The sequence below is a fragment of the Myotis brandtii genome, unplaced genomic scaffold (assembly GCF_000412655.1).
Source record: "Myotis brandtii unplaced genomic scaffold, ASM41265v1 scaffold231, whole genome shotgun sequence".
Taxonomy (NCBI): Eukaryota; Metazoa; Chordata; class Mammalia; order Chiroptera; family Vespertilionidae; genus Myotis; species Myotis brandtii.
The window spans coordinates 334,702-350,882 of record NW_005358689.1 but is presented as its reverse complement, the minus strand read 5'-3'; the positions used below and the strand labels follow the sequence as shown (position 1 = coordinate 350,882).

Genomic DNA, 16,181 nt, shown 5'->3' with positions numbered 1-16,181 from the left:
TGGGCACAGTAGCTATCTCATAGCGTTAGTTAGGAATACAGGGAACTAAAGTGTGCAAAGTGTCTTAAGTAGTTCCTCATGGTTAACGACTCGCACATGCAGCTCAATATCATTACTGTCGGTTGAACAGGGATGATGGTGCCAGTAAAACAGGCAATTTGGGCTCCTTTTCCAAAGGAGTACAGCTAACGAGCTAGGTACAGCAGCGTGTGTGTGTGTGTGTGTGTGTGTGTGTGTGTGTGTGTGTGTGTTGCCGTGGGCTAAAAATAACTGGGTGACTGGTCCCTAATTTAAGTAGCATACGGTTGGAGTGCCAAGTAATTACAAAAACATGCTGGGTCAAGAGGCCAGAGTAATTTGGGCCTCCCCTCGAATTATTGACTTGCAGGGGGATTGGTAAAAATGTGATGAGACATTTGGCCACGTAACGCCCCATAACTCAGGAGTGAAAGCAGAAAGGCTGTGACGCGTTGCTTCTCCTGGCCCCTCAGTAGCCCGGTTTATTTTTGGAGCCGGGATTGTAGTCTGACTATAAAAGGGGAGGTGGGAGGAGGGGCAGCGCAGGCCACGTGGAGAAGTTCTGGAAGCTTTGAGATGGGAGGAGATCGCGTGGGAAGTCATTGACAGGCCTGCTCCTTCCTGCAGGCGCGTCCTGGACCTTTTCCCTGAACTGACCCTCAGTTGCCTGTGTCCTCTCTCAGCTCTCGGACATACTAACCACCCTCCTTCTTAATGAAAATGTCAGTGAAAAGAGGTGTGAGCTCTCTCCCTGTCTCCCTGTCTCCCCCGCCCCACCCCGCCCCCCGTCTCTCCCTTCTCTGCCCTCACTCCGTCTGCTCTGCTCCTCATACGCTGCTGCACAGCGAAGTGGAGTTTAGCTCACTTACACCTGGCTCCACTTCTAGGCTTTTCCACCCCCAACTAGAGGTGTCCTCAGGCAACTCAGGTTACCCCTCAGATCCCCAGGTTTTTTTTTTCCATTGTAAAATTGGGGTAATTCCGACATCCCAGGACAAACTGAGATGACGTAGATGAAGTGCCGGGCACGCAGATCTCCATAGCTCAGCCCCTGGGCCCTGCTCCCAACCCCCCTTCCCTTTCACAACCACTTACATGACATCAGGTGTGTGGCTTTGGGGAGGGTGTGGCCGTTGTTCCCAGCACAGCACTAAGGGAGCATGTTCAGTATGAACCACCCAGGTGGCCTTACCAGTTCCGATCACTTAACCATCTGGCTTGTCAAGGACAAGTTCAGGAGAGTCCTCTCCTGGCAGCGTCCGCTAATGATTGTATAGGGTGTCCCAAAATTCACGCAAGAAGTAATTTTGATAGAAAACACAGGTTTATAATTAAAAATTGCAATTTCTTTTATTGATTCATAAAGGATACAGTAGAGGGTTATGTATGGAATGGCACATCGGGTAAATGGCCTCCACGGCTTTGCTGGCACATACGCAAAGCCGTGGTCTTCATTGGTCTTCATTGTCCCTGCTCCTGGGCCATCATTGGTACTTGGTCATGCTGATCAAATTGAAGGGATTGAAATCAAAGGGCAACAGATATTAGAATCTGATTCAATAAACCAAGTAAAATTAGGCTTTTATTTTTTGTTGTTGTTGTTAATGCTCACGCAAAATTCAAATCTTGCGTGAATTTTGGGACACCCTATAGATTCGCAAAAGGAGGGTCGGGAACAGAAGAACCTTCTGCCACGGTCTGTGGCTCACACGCCCCAAGGAGCTGGGCGTGAGCTTTTCACCAGGAGCCCCTGCTTCCGAAGGCTCCTTGTCATGAGCAGCGAGAGTCCCCCTGGGTAGCGGCTTGGGCATAAAAATGCTTCGGTCTGCAGTGCACAGGCGGCTTATTTCAAGTGGGAAGATAAGGATACACTTACCCACGAAGGGTGGATGTTCTCCCAAGGGAGGTCATCTTTGCAAACTCAAGCTCAGTTTGGAGAGCAAGAAGGAAGCTTGGAGGTCCCCTAGCCCAGTGGTCGGCAAACCGCTGCTCGAGAGCCACATGCGGCTCTTTGGCCCCTTGAGTGTGGCTCTTCCACAAAATACCGACGTCTGTGCATGGGCCACGAAGTTTCAATCCCACTGTATGTGCGCGCCCGCACATGGTATTTTGTGGAAGAGCCACACTCAAGGGGCCAAAGAGCCGCATGTGGCTCGGGAGCCACGGTTTGCCGACCACGGCCATAGCCCAATCGTTTTCTCAGCAGGCTGCTCGCTGGGATCAACTGGGACTTCAACCTCTGATGCGTAGTCGCCACCGCCAGAGGGTCTGATTCAATTGGTGTGGGGGCCACGGCTGTGCACCAGGCGCGTTAAAGCTCCCCAGGCGATTCTGAGGTGCAGCGCAGTCGGAGCCATTGGTCTCGTCCTGTCTTCTCCTTATGCTGCTACGGACATGGAGCCTAGGGAAGTTTATCCCTGGTTCAAGGTCACATGCATGATTAATTTTAGAGTCTTGGTCCTTAGTGCTAACACAGGTCTCGCCAAGTCGATAGATTGATGTGTGTGTGTGTGTGTATTATTATCTACTAATAACAGCATCTAATGGACAGCATGCAAATATAAAAGGAGACAATATAGCCCTAACTGGTTTGGCTCAGTGGATAGAGCATCAGCCCGCGGACTGAAAGGTCCTAGGTTCAATTCCGATCAAGGGCATGTACCTTGGTTGCAGACACATCCCCAGTGGGAGGTGTGCAGGAGGCAGCTGGTCGATGTTTCTCTCTCATCGATGTTTCTAACTCTCTATCCCTCTCTCTTCCTCTCTGTAAAAAATCAATAAAGTATATTTATTAAAAGAAGTCAATATATTTAGTCAATAATTTTTTAAAATATGTTTTTATTGAGTTTTAGAGAAGAAAGGAAAGGGAGAGGGAGAGAGAGATAGAAACATCAATGATGAGAGGGAAACATCGACCAGCTGCCTCCTGCACACCCCTTACTGGGGATCAAGCCTGCAACCCAGGCATGTGCCCTGACTGGGAATCGAACCAGTGACCTCTTGGTTCATGGGTCAGTGCTCAACCACTGAGCCACACTGGCCGGGCTATTCAGTCAACCATTTGAGTATTGATCTTTTTTGTTGAATTTCCAGATTTCAGTCCAGAACTATAAGGACCTAAGTCTAAGATCTCTTGAAGCCAGCAACTCAGGATCCTGCTATTGACCTGGGTCCTAAAAAAATGGGGCAAATCACAATGTTGATTTAATCCCATCTTCTAGGGAATGTAATGGCTGTACCCAAGTGTCTCAGGTTTCTAGAGACTTCTTGATAGGTTGGCTTCCACATACTTAGGGCCTTGAGGGTAAAAGAGATCCATTCATTGGCTCAACAAATATTACTAAAGCCTTTTCAGGATGGGGAAGCTGCCATCATAACCGTTGTCATCTAAATGCTAGACTGAGAGCCTTACACACACCAGGCTAGAATTCATATCCTTCCTCCTGGATGATCAACACCTGCTTGTATTCTGCATCGCCTTCAGCCACACGGTCTTGTTTAGGGGCCGGTTCATCTGGAGATGCCATTCTCCTGGGAAGTGCATGTGTGTGTGTGGCATTTGGCTTCTGTCTTCCCTTTTCCCCTTGCAAGAGAGAGAGTCTGGCCTTCTAAGCACATCTTCGAGGGCCAGCAGAATTTCTTTCATCGCCTTGATCTGAAAAGACATGTGTTGTTTTTTTTTAAAAAAAAGTGTTGGTTTTTAAGAGGAAAGGAAATATATGTTCTCTCTCCCTCCGCAGCTCGGGGCTGACAGGGCCCCTCCGCGCGTGGGAGGGGAACTTCGGCATTTGGGCCTCCCTCGTGTTGGCCATGTTGCTGATCGGAGCGGGGCCTGTGTATATTTTTCCTGCGTGCCCTCTCTGGAAAGGGGACGTGCTAAGCCAACAAGCACTGTCAACGGTATTTCACAAACAAGGCTGGCCTACTTAGGACAGAAAGTTTGCAAGTGCAATTAGGAACCGCTGTCGGGGCCAGGGCCGGGATGAGGACACCGGCCTGCCATTCATTCTCAAGCTGCGTTGTTCCCCCGAACCTGTCCCTCCTGGGAATTTTTCAATGGGCTGTGTTTCCATATACACATATGCTACCGTCATGTATAACCTTATCCATTCAGAACGACTCGAGGGAAGAGGGAAGGACGAGTACAAGCCACGGCCTCGATTTTGTGGTAGAACATTAAAAACAGACGTTATGCTCAAGTTGATGTTGTGGCCTTTCTAACGGGAGTCTGACTCTTGAGATGTTTCGTCCATAAGCCAAGAGGAAGGTCTTAGCATCCTCCCCCACCCCCACCCCCAGTTTATGTCTCTATCGTCTATTATTACTTAAAAGTTGGGGCACACACACACACACACACACACACACACACACACACACACACACGTATATTCATTTCACTCCCTCCCCCCAGCAAGACCCATATTTTACGGAACTTCAAGGCAACAGCTGAACGTGAGCCTATCTCTGCTTTCGGATGCGGAAATGAGCATGTGCCTGGTCCGTTCACATAAGATAAAGGCTGTTACCCGGTGCTGAGGGTCTGGCTGGGTGGACGATCACCCCCCAGGAAGCAAAGCGTTTGCAGATTCATCCAATTGTCTGTGCTGCCCCGAGTGCTTTATTTGTGGGGAAGGCCTACTGGTCATTGGTTCGCCCTCTAAGACTCACATTTCATGCAAAACAAAACAAAGCCACACTCTTCCGGAGACTTCAAAGAAGGGCTTCGTTTTCTTTTTTTCCCACGGGGCTGGGACCCCTGGCCAGTACCTGTTGCCCATTTCTCCCCAAAGTGAGCAGCAGATGGACCAGTCTCATTGGGGGGTGGGGGGTGGGGGTGCTGTCGGCCTGTCCTCCCCTTGAGGGGCGTACCCCTCTCACTGTATAACGTCAGCTCAGCTAAGTGTCCCCAGGTGAGGAGGCAGTCGCCACTTCGGGCCAGAGCATCCCTGTCTAGTTCATTATTGCTTTTCTGTTTATCCGATGGAAGAAAGAATCCCACGTTCTTTGAATCATGGCCCCAGGGTCTACTACTGCTGTGATACTGGCAAGTGAGAAGAAAAAATAAATTGGGAGCACTGCCTGTTAATTTCAAAGGGTTCGAAAGGACACATGGCCAATCCCATGTCACTAATTCCCACAGTTGGACGGTTGTCACAGCTTGATTTTTCATTTGCAATACAGAAGGGTTAGCTGACTAGAGGCAGAGCTGGTCAGGTTTCCTCTCAGTTCATTCAGTGAGTTTGGAGCATCTGGAGAATCCGAGTCAGATGCGCTAAGTGAAGTTCAAGAAAATGTTTCAAATAGTTGATACTTGCCATTATATCTCTACCAGATGCTGTGTGACTCCAAGAGAGCTCTTTCTCCATCATACACCATAGTCTTGCCTTTCAGGGCCTCAAACACCGTCAAAGTTTCCATCTTTGGTATAAACAGAGTCTTATAAAATAAATATAATGTATATGCAAAGGAGGCCACTAGAGAAAAATCCCATGTGGGAACAGAATAGCAGTTGTGGCTCTCTCCTCACAGATCTCTTACCCATTCTAATCCTCCAGCCCTACTTTCATCAGAGACTTCATGGTTTTAAGCACTGCCTCAAACACTTTGGACCAATTTTTAAGTGGACCCAATTTTTGCAGTTTGGCAAACTAAACAATTAAAAGAATGTAATTAGAATAGACTTTATTTTTTAATATATTTTTATTTCAAAGAAGGGAGAGGAAGAGAGAGATAGAAACATCAATGATGAGAGAATCATTGATCTGCTGCCTCCTGCATGCCCCCAACTGGGGATCGAGCCCACGACCCAGGTATGTGCCCTGACCGGGAATCGAACCGTGACCTCCTGGCTCAACGGTTGATGCTCAACCACTGAGCCACACCAGCCAGGCACGGATCTCATTCTTAATGGTTTCTTTCCTCCCTCAAGTGTGTGAAGGAAGAATCTCTAGTTAGGGTGTCTTACCCTTTGGGAAAGGTAATTCTCTGAGATGAGTGAACGGGGATCTTATCATACTCTTTACTCTTTATTGTTGTTCTCTGCGTTTCTCTCCTTCCCTATCTTCCTTCTTCCCTTCTGTAGTCTAAGCCACGTACAGCTCAGGTCATCTGGGAGTGTGGCGGGAACAGACCCTGGCAAAGGCATCGTCAACACCCTTGAACGATAGCAGGATGGCCCCGGGGAGCCTGGGTGGGAGCCGCATTCGTTCAAGCGGATTATTCAGCGTTGGTCTCATCTGTCCCACTTCATAGGCCTGGAAACTGATGCCTCACCCGCGGGCATAGAAGAAGCTGGTGGCAGACCTGGCACAGGAGCCATGTTTCCTAACTCCCAGTTCAGTCATTTTTTAAAAATCCCAGGGGGAGTATAATCCCTTGGTTTCTACCCAAGTTGCTATTGAATAAGCGATTCCTGTGGGTCCACGTGTCTGGCCAGGTCACCCCCTGCTTTCCTGTTCCCTTTGCGAGGAGCTTAAGAAGTGAGTGGCTTCTCAGCCAATCGGCTGCTGCTCTGCGTGCGCACGCAGCCTTCCTATTAAGAATGTGTATCTTTTCTAGCAGAGAGAGTAGAGGATGGAGGTGAACGGCCCAGGTCCCAGAGCCAGACTGCTGAGTTGGAATTCTGATGTTGCCACTCTGGAAGCAGGAACTTGAGCAGATGAAACTTGCTGTGCCTCAGTTTTCTCATCCATAAAATGGGAGGGTAGTGGCACTTTTTCTCTTGGGATCGATCGAGGATTAAATTAGATAGTAAGTGTACGAGTGCTGTGAACAGTGCCAGACCTTTTATAGCTAACCTTTATTAAAAATTTACCATAGCAGAGAGCCTCTGCTCCCCGTGGAAGCGTTTCTTTTCCCGAGAGGAGAGGGGCTGTTGATGTTGGATGGGAGCCGACCACCACCCGGTAGCTTACTGCCCCTTAGATTGCTGTGGGCATTGTTTACTGCTTCTGCATGTGCGCATTTTCCTGTTCCCTTTGCGAGGAGCTTAAGAAGTGAGTGACTTCTCAGCCAATCGGCTGCTGCTCTGTGTGTGCACGCAGCCTTCCTATTAAGAATGTCTATCTTTTCTAGCAGAGGGAGTAGAGGATGGAGGTGAACGGCACAGGTCCCAGAGCCAGACTGCTGAGTTGGAATTCTGACTTGGCCACTCTGGAAGCAGGAACTTGAGCAGATGAAACTTGCTGTGCCTCAGTTTTCTCATCCATAAAATGGGAGGGTAGTGGCACTTTTTCTCTTGGGATCGATTGAGGATTAAATTAGATAATAAGTGTACGAGTGCTGTGAACAGTGCCAGACCTTTAATTGCTAACCTTTATTAGACATTTACCATAATTATAATATCAAATACCTACCATAGTAATGTATCAGTATCTACTATAGCCAAGAGGTATATGGGTGATATGATTCAGTAAGATGAATTGACATTGCCACTGGTGCAATATGAGTAGGAACTCTTTGATACTTGGTAGGTTGTTTTGTTTAAAGGTTTGGAAAAACCTAAGTGTTTCTAGAGGGGTGGATCGATCACGACATCAGTACTTTTTCTGAATCAGTGCCATCCTGGGAAATTATGTGCTATTTCTACGTAAGGAAATCTTGTCAAATGAAGTCTTAGCCAAGGCTCAATCGTCTGCCCGTTGTTGGAATATTAAGAAAGCTTGAGAAAGAAAAAAACCAGACGCTATACAAGTCCCCCTGCCTGGCTTAGTTTCATTTTGACACGTCCTCTTCATTCTTTACCCATATATGTGCATCGTTTGCAGATTTCCTCATCTAGAAACTGAAATCCATTGTCACTCTTCATTGCCTGTGCTTCGGCTTCCTGTATTGTCATGTTTGAGTGTTGGGCCATGGCTACTTTTATGGAGTGTCCCATTTTACTTAGCTACATGGCCTATGCATGAGGTTAAGATGACTTCTAAATGTTTGAGAGCATAGGAGAAGCCTCTGAGAGGGAGTACCCTTGCTTAGAATCTTCTCCGCCCCCCACTGAGGAGTGGAAACTCAGGCCAGCCTCCTCCACTGCCCCCCACCAGCCCCCATTTTCTTTACTTTTTATTCCTGCCTTTTCCACAGGCCGACAAGAGCCGCCTTCCTGTGTAAGTTACTGGTTTTAAGAGCAGTCTTGATCCTTGATCACAGGTCTTGGCACATGGACTCCCAGAGGAGAGTGTTGTCATGTCAGTCCGGGCTTCTCCTTTGCTGGGCAGAGGGGGAGGCGTGGAGGCCCCGCTGGGCACGTTAAAAGCAGAAGCTGCCGTGAGAGCGAATGGTGCGCGGGGCCGCCACCACCTCGTGTCGAAAACATGAGTCACTCCCGTCCACACTGTCGAGAAGACACTCTGAGAGGGACATCACGACACTCACCGCAGAAGGAAGTGGCCTGGGAGATGCTGTGTCATGTGTGTGTGCCTCCCCCCCTCTCCCCTCCCCCCCTTTTGAAACCCTGGGTGTTAGGGTGATGCTGGCATCTGAGTGTTTAAGCAAACGCAGTCAAAAGTGTATCAGGATGGAAAGACAATTCCCATTAGTTCTTTTTGCTAAATTGAGGTAAAACGCCCTTTAAATAGGTGCTAATTCTCCACCAGATAATTAGCTTGTCTTCCTAGATAAAGTGGACGAATTGGGTTGAATTCGTTATAATTAATCTCACATATTATGTAAAAATGCATTCGCCTGCCCTTATTAGGCGAACCTCTTGTTCTTTTTTAAAAAATCTTTATTGTTGACAGTATTTCATAGGTCCTCCTTGCCCCCCCATTAACTCTTCAAGCCTGCTCCTCCCTTCCCCCCCTGCCCTCACCACCCCATTGTCTGTGTCCACGGGTTACACAGCCCACCCCCCTCCACTGAGAACGAATGACTTGAATGAATGACAGAGTGGCGGGCAGTGCTCGCTTACACGAAGCTGAACATGGCCTTGCCCATGAGAGACAGAGCTTTCGTGTTAGTATCTGCATCACTTGAGGGAACGTGGAGGATGCTTTGAGGACTGAGACTCCGACGCTACAGAGCTGCCTAAATAATTACCTTGAAATCAATCTCCTCCTGGTGACTGGGCATTTTTCTGGATTTACAATGCAAAGCTCTTCCCAGGGAGTGAAGAGTAGAGGCATTGGCTCGGTGCACGTAGCCGGTGGCTGAGCGGTGAGTCTGGATGGTGGCCCCGGGGGGCCAGGAGGGGATGCTCAGGGACTCAGCGAGCCCAGCTCCTCCCTGCAGTTTTTCTTCCTCCCCACGCCCCAGCCATTCAGAGCCCCCCGGCTTCCCCATCTGGCTGCACGGTGCTTTAAGGGAAGACACTGAGAGCTATTGTGCATGGTCCCTTGGTTTTGCTAGTATGAAGGCGTGTATCAGGAAGACGTGGAGGGATGGGAATAAGAGAGCCCGCTCTGGATAGTCCGTCAGAGAGCCTCTGCTCCCCGTGGAAGCGTTTCTTTTCCTGAGAGGAGAGGGGCTGTTGATGTTGGATGGGAGCTGACCACCACCCAGTAGCTTACTGCCCCTTAGATGGCTGTGGGCATTGGTCACTGCTTCTGCATGTGCGTGTGCGCACACACACACACACACACACACACGCATGCACACACACACACGCACGCGCACACACACATGCACACCCACACACACACACACACACACATCTTAGTTCCCACTTGTAACATGGGAATGTAACTGGCACTGGCTATTAACTCATTTGATGGGGAAACAACAGTTGTTATCTCTGTCCTTGCCTTGAGTCCCACGCGGCTGCTGAGCACCGGAAACAGAGCTATTCCACACCAGGATGTGCTACAAGTGGACAGTGCACACCGGGTCTCAGAGACTTTGCTAAAAAAATATTAGTACAATATTTCACTAATAATCCAGCCTGCAACTCTTGGGGTCCCCTCCCCGAGACAGCACCACACGAGTGGTGGCGATGTACCTATGGACTGGCACCTCTTTGCTACCAGATTCTTAAATACTGATGTTGAGATTGAGTTCCTTAGAGGAAACTGATGCATCAGAGGGTGAGCATATGACTAAGGAGTGTTTGGTGGTGTGTGTTTTAACTACAGTGGGGCCTTGACTTACGAGTGTCCCGACTAACGAGTTTTTCGAGATACGAGCCGTCTCGGCCGATTTTTTGCTTTGAGTTGCGAGCTAAAATTCGGGTTACGAGCCAACTTCAGATACCCCACCGCTAGTTGGCGCAGCGAACGTCACAGTGAACGCCACAACATCAGCCCAGCATCACGTGTCTCACTCGTTCACTTTTTGATTTGACATACGAGTAATCTGAGTTACGAGCTCCGTCACGGAACAAATTAAACTCGTAAGTCAAGGCCCCACTGTAGTGGTCTAGAACCTTAGCTTTGAAAGGTGTGCCCTGTGACATCTCATCGACACTGTGTTCACATCCATTGTTGTCTCCTCTTTGAGGGCCTTTTGTTTGGATTTTTACGCCATGACCCCATGTGTTTTCATTTCCTTTTTGGTGTGTTTGCTCCCTCCCTGCTTAGAACAGACACTTGTCTTGCCTGTGGTCATGCGAACCCTAACGCTTCTGCTCATGCTCAGTCCTGGTCCTTGTCCGGCGAAGGTCTCTTAGGTCAGCAGCTCCTAGGAAGTGGACTTCACAAGAGCACCTTGGGGCCACCCTGGAAGGCATTTCTAAGAAAAGACAAACTTGAACTTTGTGGTACTTGCAAGGGCAGATGCGTTTACCAGTGAACTTCAGGAACAAAACAAAGAAGGTTCTAGAGTTGTAAAAGAGGCCTGCTGAGATGGCCACGGTGACTTGATTTCTGTCTGGCGGGGGCCAGCTCTGGGCACCTGCACACGGTGCCAGGCTGCTCCGCAGTGTTACGGGGGAGGACAGCTGTCCTTCAGCAGCTCTGCCTGCCACCCGATGATTCTAGTAACCATAGGAGTGTCAGTCCCATTCCTAAGAGGGACAGAACAGGTTCATGAGAACCAACTAAAAAGGCACAGAAAATCCACTCTTCTCTCTCCGTGCTGTGCCCCTGAGCACCTCACCTTCCGGCCGACCAGAGGCTCTGAGGCCCCTTGTCTGTCTTTCATCTGCCCCATGATGTCACCCTGTAACAGAGCGAGGGCTGTGACGGCCTTCATTAGATGAGGACACTCCTGTGGTTGAAGGAAATGTTCTCAGGATATGATCATGTTCTAAAATGGCCTTAAGGCTAGTTTGCCCAACAGTGCATGGCTCATGAGAGGGATAGGAGGAACCCGGATTCCTGATTTTAGATCCAGTGCTGTGTCCCTTCACCAGGAGGCAGAAGAGATGGCCTCCAGGGTGGGGAAGACGCTCTGCATCATCCACCTGTTACCATCTCCGTGTCTAAGTGGGTGGGCCGCTAGCTTGGACAGGGCCCAACGTGATCTTGTTGCGTCTTGTACATTTGGTATAATGACCCCAGCCCATCTTTAGTGCTGAATAAATGTGTTGGGCTGAACTGGGGGTCCCTCCTGCTGTTCCCTGACATGGCTCAGGCTGAATGCCCCCACTTAAACCTCTTTTACTCTCTCATGGCTGCTTTCTATCCATGTCCACCATCCATCACGTACACACAATGTCCAAGGGGAGACATGGACACGGGAGGAAGGGTTAAAGGTCAACAGGTGTGAGTTGCCATGGATCCAGGCCCTCCCTGGGCATGGCTGTCCTGCAGGGCGCCTCTTCTTCATGAGGCTTGTCAGCCCCCGCTTCCCACCCGGGTGGGTGAAACGAGTCCCATGTCCTCAGGGTGAACTCACCTGGTTGGCCCTACACCTGCCTTGCATGAGTCACCGCTGATGGCATCATTTCTGGTGGATCTTCCGTGTTTCCTTTTGCTAAGTTTCCCCTAATGTTTCTTCACCCCTCCCTCTTTTTCTCACTAGATTTATCTTCAAGAAATAGATACCTTTTTATTTTTTAATCTCCCGAATCCCTAGCATTATGACAAATAGCACATAATAGGTGCTTTACAACTAACTGGCCTTTCTCGTCTCATTAAATCTAGAAATATTTAATGAGCAGCTGCTATACAAATCATATACACTAGGTCCTGGAATAACGTCGTTTTCTTCAACATCACTTTGTTATGACATTGATGAGATGCTATAGGAACAGAATTCTTATTTATTTCTGTTAGCCTACGGTAGAATTGGTTTTGTGATATGTTGCTTTGCTTAAAGTCACTGAACATATCAACAGTGTTAAATGGGGACTCACTGTATTGCTTTAGGTCAGGGGTCCTCAAACTTTTTAAACAGGGGGCCAGTTCACTGTCCCTCAGACTGTTGGAGGGCCGGACTATAGTTTAAAAAAAAACTATGAACAAATTCCTATGCACACTGCACATATCTTATTTTGAAGTAAAAAAAAAAAAAAACGGGAACAAATGCAATATTTGTATTTGCATGTGGCCCGCGGGCCGTAGTTTGAGGACCCCTGCTCTAGGTGCTCACCAGTGAATACTTTCCATTTCTATTAATAACTACCAGCATTAGCTCATTAAGTTCACACAATAACTCTATTGTTGCCTGTTGCTACTATGATTAGCTCCATTTTGCAAATGAGGAAACTAGGGTACACAAAGGCTAAGCGACTTGCCAGGATCATACTGCTGTGGTGTGGAGGCAGCCTGAACCCCACTCGGGATTACACTCGATTTCCTCTAGGACTGGGGTGGGGAACGTCTGGCCCACGGGCTGTAGAAGACCAGCGAAACCCTTTGGTCTGGCCCTGCCAAGGCATTAGGGGTGAGTTAATTAAATGTTTGACCAAATACAGGAGGCTCATTTTTAAGTTGATAATTGGGTATGGCCCGAGAACGATGTTATAAATATCCACATGGCCCTGGGCAGAAAGAAGGTTCCCCGTCCTGTTCCAGGACAAACAACAGCTCGGCATTCATGGGGTCCACGTTTTATTTATTTATTTTTTAAAAAAAAATATATTTTATTGATTTTTTACAGAGAGGAAGGGAGAAGGATAGAGAGTTAGAAACATCGATGAGAGAGAAACATCGATCAGCTGCCTCTTGCGCATCCCCTACTGGGGATGTGCCCGCAACCAAGGTACATGCCCTTGACCGAAATCGAACCTGGGACCCTTGAGTCCGCAGGCTGAAGCTCTATCCACTGAGCCAAACCGGTTAGGGCTCCACGTTTTAATAATAACAACACTAAACAAGTGAAGAAATAAGTAGTTTCAGAGAGTAATGAGTGCTTTGAAGGTTATAAAACTTGGAAACTTCATGATATAATGAAAGAGAGCTCAGGAAGGGCAGCTCTAAATTGTTTGTGAGGGAAGACCTTTATGAGGAAATCACACTTGATCTGAGGTCTGAGTCACCCACGTGAGGAATAAGGGGAAGAGAGTTCCAGGAAGAGGGAACAGCAAGTGCAGAGGCCCTGAGGTGAGGAGCAGGTCACCCAGGCCTCACACACCCTAGAACAGCTGGGCTCCTTCTTGTCATTGTTTATCAATGTCAGGTTTCTCAGAGCCGTGTTGACGCTGTAGAAAGCAAGAATTGAGAGACACTTACAGATTACGCCAGCCCAGATGTTAGAGAAGTGGCCACAGAGGTCACAGAGCTAGAGCCCACTATCACTCTAGTGTGGAAAGAGGGCTGGACTTCTGTCACCCTGAGCAGCGTTAGGCACGGCTTCAGGGGGGATGTGGCTAAGGTGGCCAATGGTGTCGGGTGGGGTGCTTCCCAGGTCATCTCTCCATTCTGCATGTCCCAAACTGAACTGACCATTTCTTGGCTGACCCTCCACTTAGCTCAAGTCCATGTTGACAGTGTAGAATCCCAGCCCACCTCCGCAGGGCTGTACTGGCCTTTTGGCTCTTTCCCCCTTCATCTCAGAAGGTGGTCCGCTAGGTGGGGGACACGCTACCTGCTGACATGATTCAACGTTGTGTTATCTCTCGGTGCACGGAGGCCTCACCTGGCTTCAGGCCGACCTTTCCAAGCTCCGCTCTCGTGGGATGGCATGAGTGTTGGGCATGGCCGGCTGGGTGAATCCTTGTCCAAGGAGAGCTCATGCCTGCTCTTTCTGGCAGTTGATCGGTAATATTTAGGCTTGCTTAGTGTTCTTGCCAAATAGAGAATTCTACTCAGTGACTTGAGGAAGTTGTTCCTATGCGTTTTGTGAACTGAAAACATTGGTTCAGTAAAAACACAGCCCTCATTTTGAGGTTGACACTTGATCCCTTCCCCTACCACTTTCTCAGTTCCCTAAGCCACAGCCCTTTGACCTCCTAGTCAGATGAAAACACATCACCCTGAAAGCTGTTATTTTGGACACACGAAGGTTTCATTCCAAGGAAGCTGAGATGCACAGGGCATTGTTCACGATACGCTTCTGCACACAACTGAGCAATGGAACCGCTGGGCTTCCCTGTGTAACCTCCCTTTGCTCCCTGCCTTCCCTCCCCTCTTCTTGTCATGGATGTTTCTAGATGACCTTCTGTGAATGTGATTTCCACTGGGAATGTTTCACAGTAGAAATATGCTCTCCCTCGAGGCTTGCTCCTGATATTTCCAGAGATTTATTTAATTGGACTCTACTGAAATCCCATTGGGAAACATACTTTTGCTGTGAAGCTGTGATGTGTTTAATTTGGGGTCTAAGATAAATGTTGGTCCTCAGGGGAGGTGGGATGGTTAAGCAACAGTTTTCCTTTTGTCCAGTGGGCCTGTTTAATGAATAGCTTTTCCGGGCTTTCCCCTGTTTGTTTGTTTAGCGATGCTTCATTATTTAAACCTCTGCACCGAAAAGCAAAGAATGTTTTCCCCTCTCTTCAGAGAATTAAACGATGATGGAGAGCGGTTGGGCTCTTGGGAAAAATATAGCTTTGTGTTTTATAGCCCTCTCCTTCTGTTAACATTCTTCCCTCTGCAGCCTTCGAGTATGAGCTCATGGATTTTTTTCCCCTTCCCTGAATCCATGTTCATGGATTAACCAGTATTGAGCTTTTTAGTGAACAGAGAAGGTATAGAGAAGCCTCCCAAATACACAGAAATATTCTTTGGCCCAGAGAGATGCTGCAGGGAGGGCATGGGCCAGCGCTGACTCATAAGGAGGGTATAACTAGTGAGGAGGTAAGTGTTTTGGGAAAGCAGTGGCCTTCTCCGCTTGCAGCTGGCTAGTAGAACTAAGGATCTGGAAGGCTCCATGGTCTTGTCTCTTATGGGCTTGTGGGTCCTTTAGGCTGCATCCTATTCCCTGACCTTGAACCATTCCTGGCTTGACTTTAAGATGTGGTACCAACTTGGGTTGGCTCCCAGGGGCCAGGTTCTCAGGAAAGCCAGAGGTTTCGGTGTTATTCCTTGAAAGTAAGAACTCTAATTTCTATTTTTTTAAAAAGGAAAGCTATACTGAGAATCTAAATTAAAAGTAGGTATGGCATTAGTCGGCTGGGGCTGCCATAACAACATGACACAGACTGAGTGGCTTGAACAACAGAAACTTACTTCTCACTGTTCTAGAATTCCAGGGTTAAGGTGTTGGCATGGTTAGGTTCTGATGAGGTCTCTCTCTTCCTGGCTTGCAGATGGCCACCTTGTCTCTGGGTCCTTAGGTAGTTGGCGGAGAGAGAGACACCAAGATTTCTGGGTTTTCTTATTATACTACGTAAGGGCACTAATCTCATCATAAGGGCCCCACCCTCATGACCTCATCTCTCAAAGGCCCCATTTCCAAACACCATCACATTGGTGGTTAGGGGATTCAATGTATGAATGGGGATAGTGCATAACTGAGTCCATGGAACATGTAAAAAAAAAATGCATTCGGGGAAAGAAAGTGGACGAATTTGCCCAGGTTGTGGAGTATAGGTATATTACACCATCTGGTCAGTCAACACCTTTATTTCTCCCCCTCTTCCTTTCAAACATGTATCGATCATCTTTTATGGATTTCTAAACAGTCAGGAGCTGCCACTGAATTTAAAGTCCCAACTGCATAATGTGCCTAAGAGGCCTCCTGCAGACTTCCATGACCTCTCCCCACCGTGTCCCCTGCCCTCTCATCCTGCCTCGCCGCATTAGGTCCTTCGTGTCACCCAGGCCTCGTGTGGCTCGCCTTTGCCATAGTGTGGTTCTCTGGGCCTTAACTGTTCTCCGGGACCCCCTCCCCCCCCCCCCCCCCCCCCCCAA

General features: G+C 48.4%; 1 protein-coding gene across 2 annotated transcripts in view; it reads left to right on the top strand.

Annotated features, from left to right (window-relative positions):
- The window catches only part of DUSP10 (dual specificity phosphatase 10), a 40,966-nt gene that overhangs the window by 7,498 nt on the left and 17,287 nt on the right, over window positions 1-16,181 (top strand). The window lies entirely within an intron of this gene.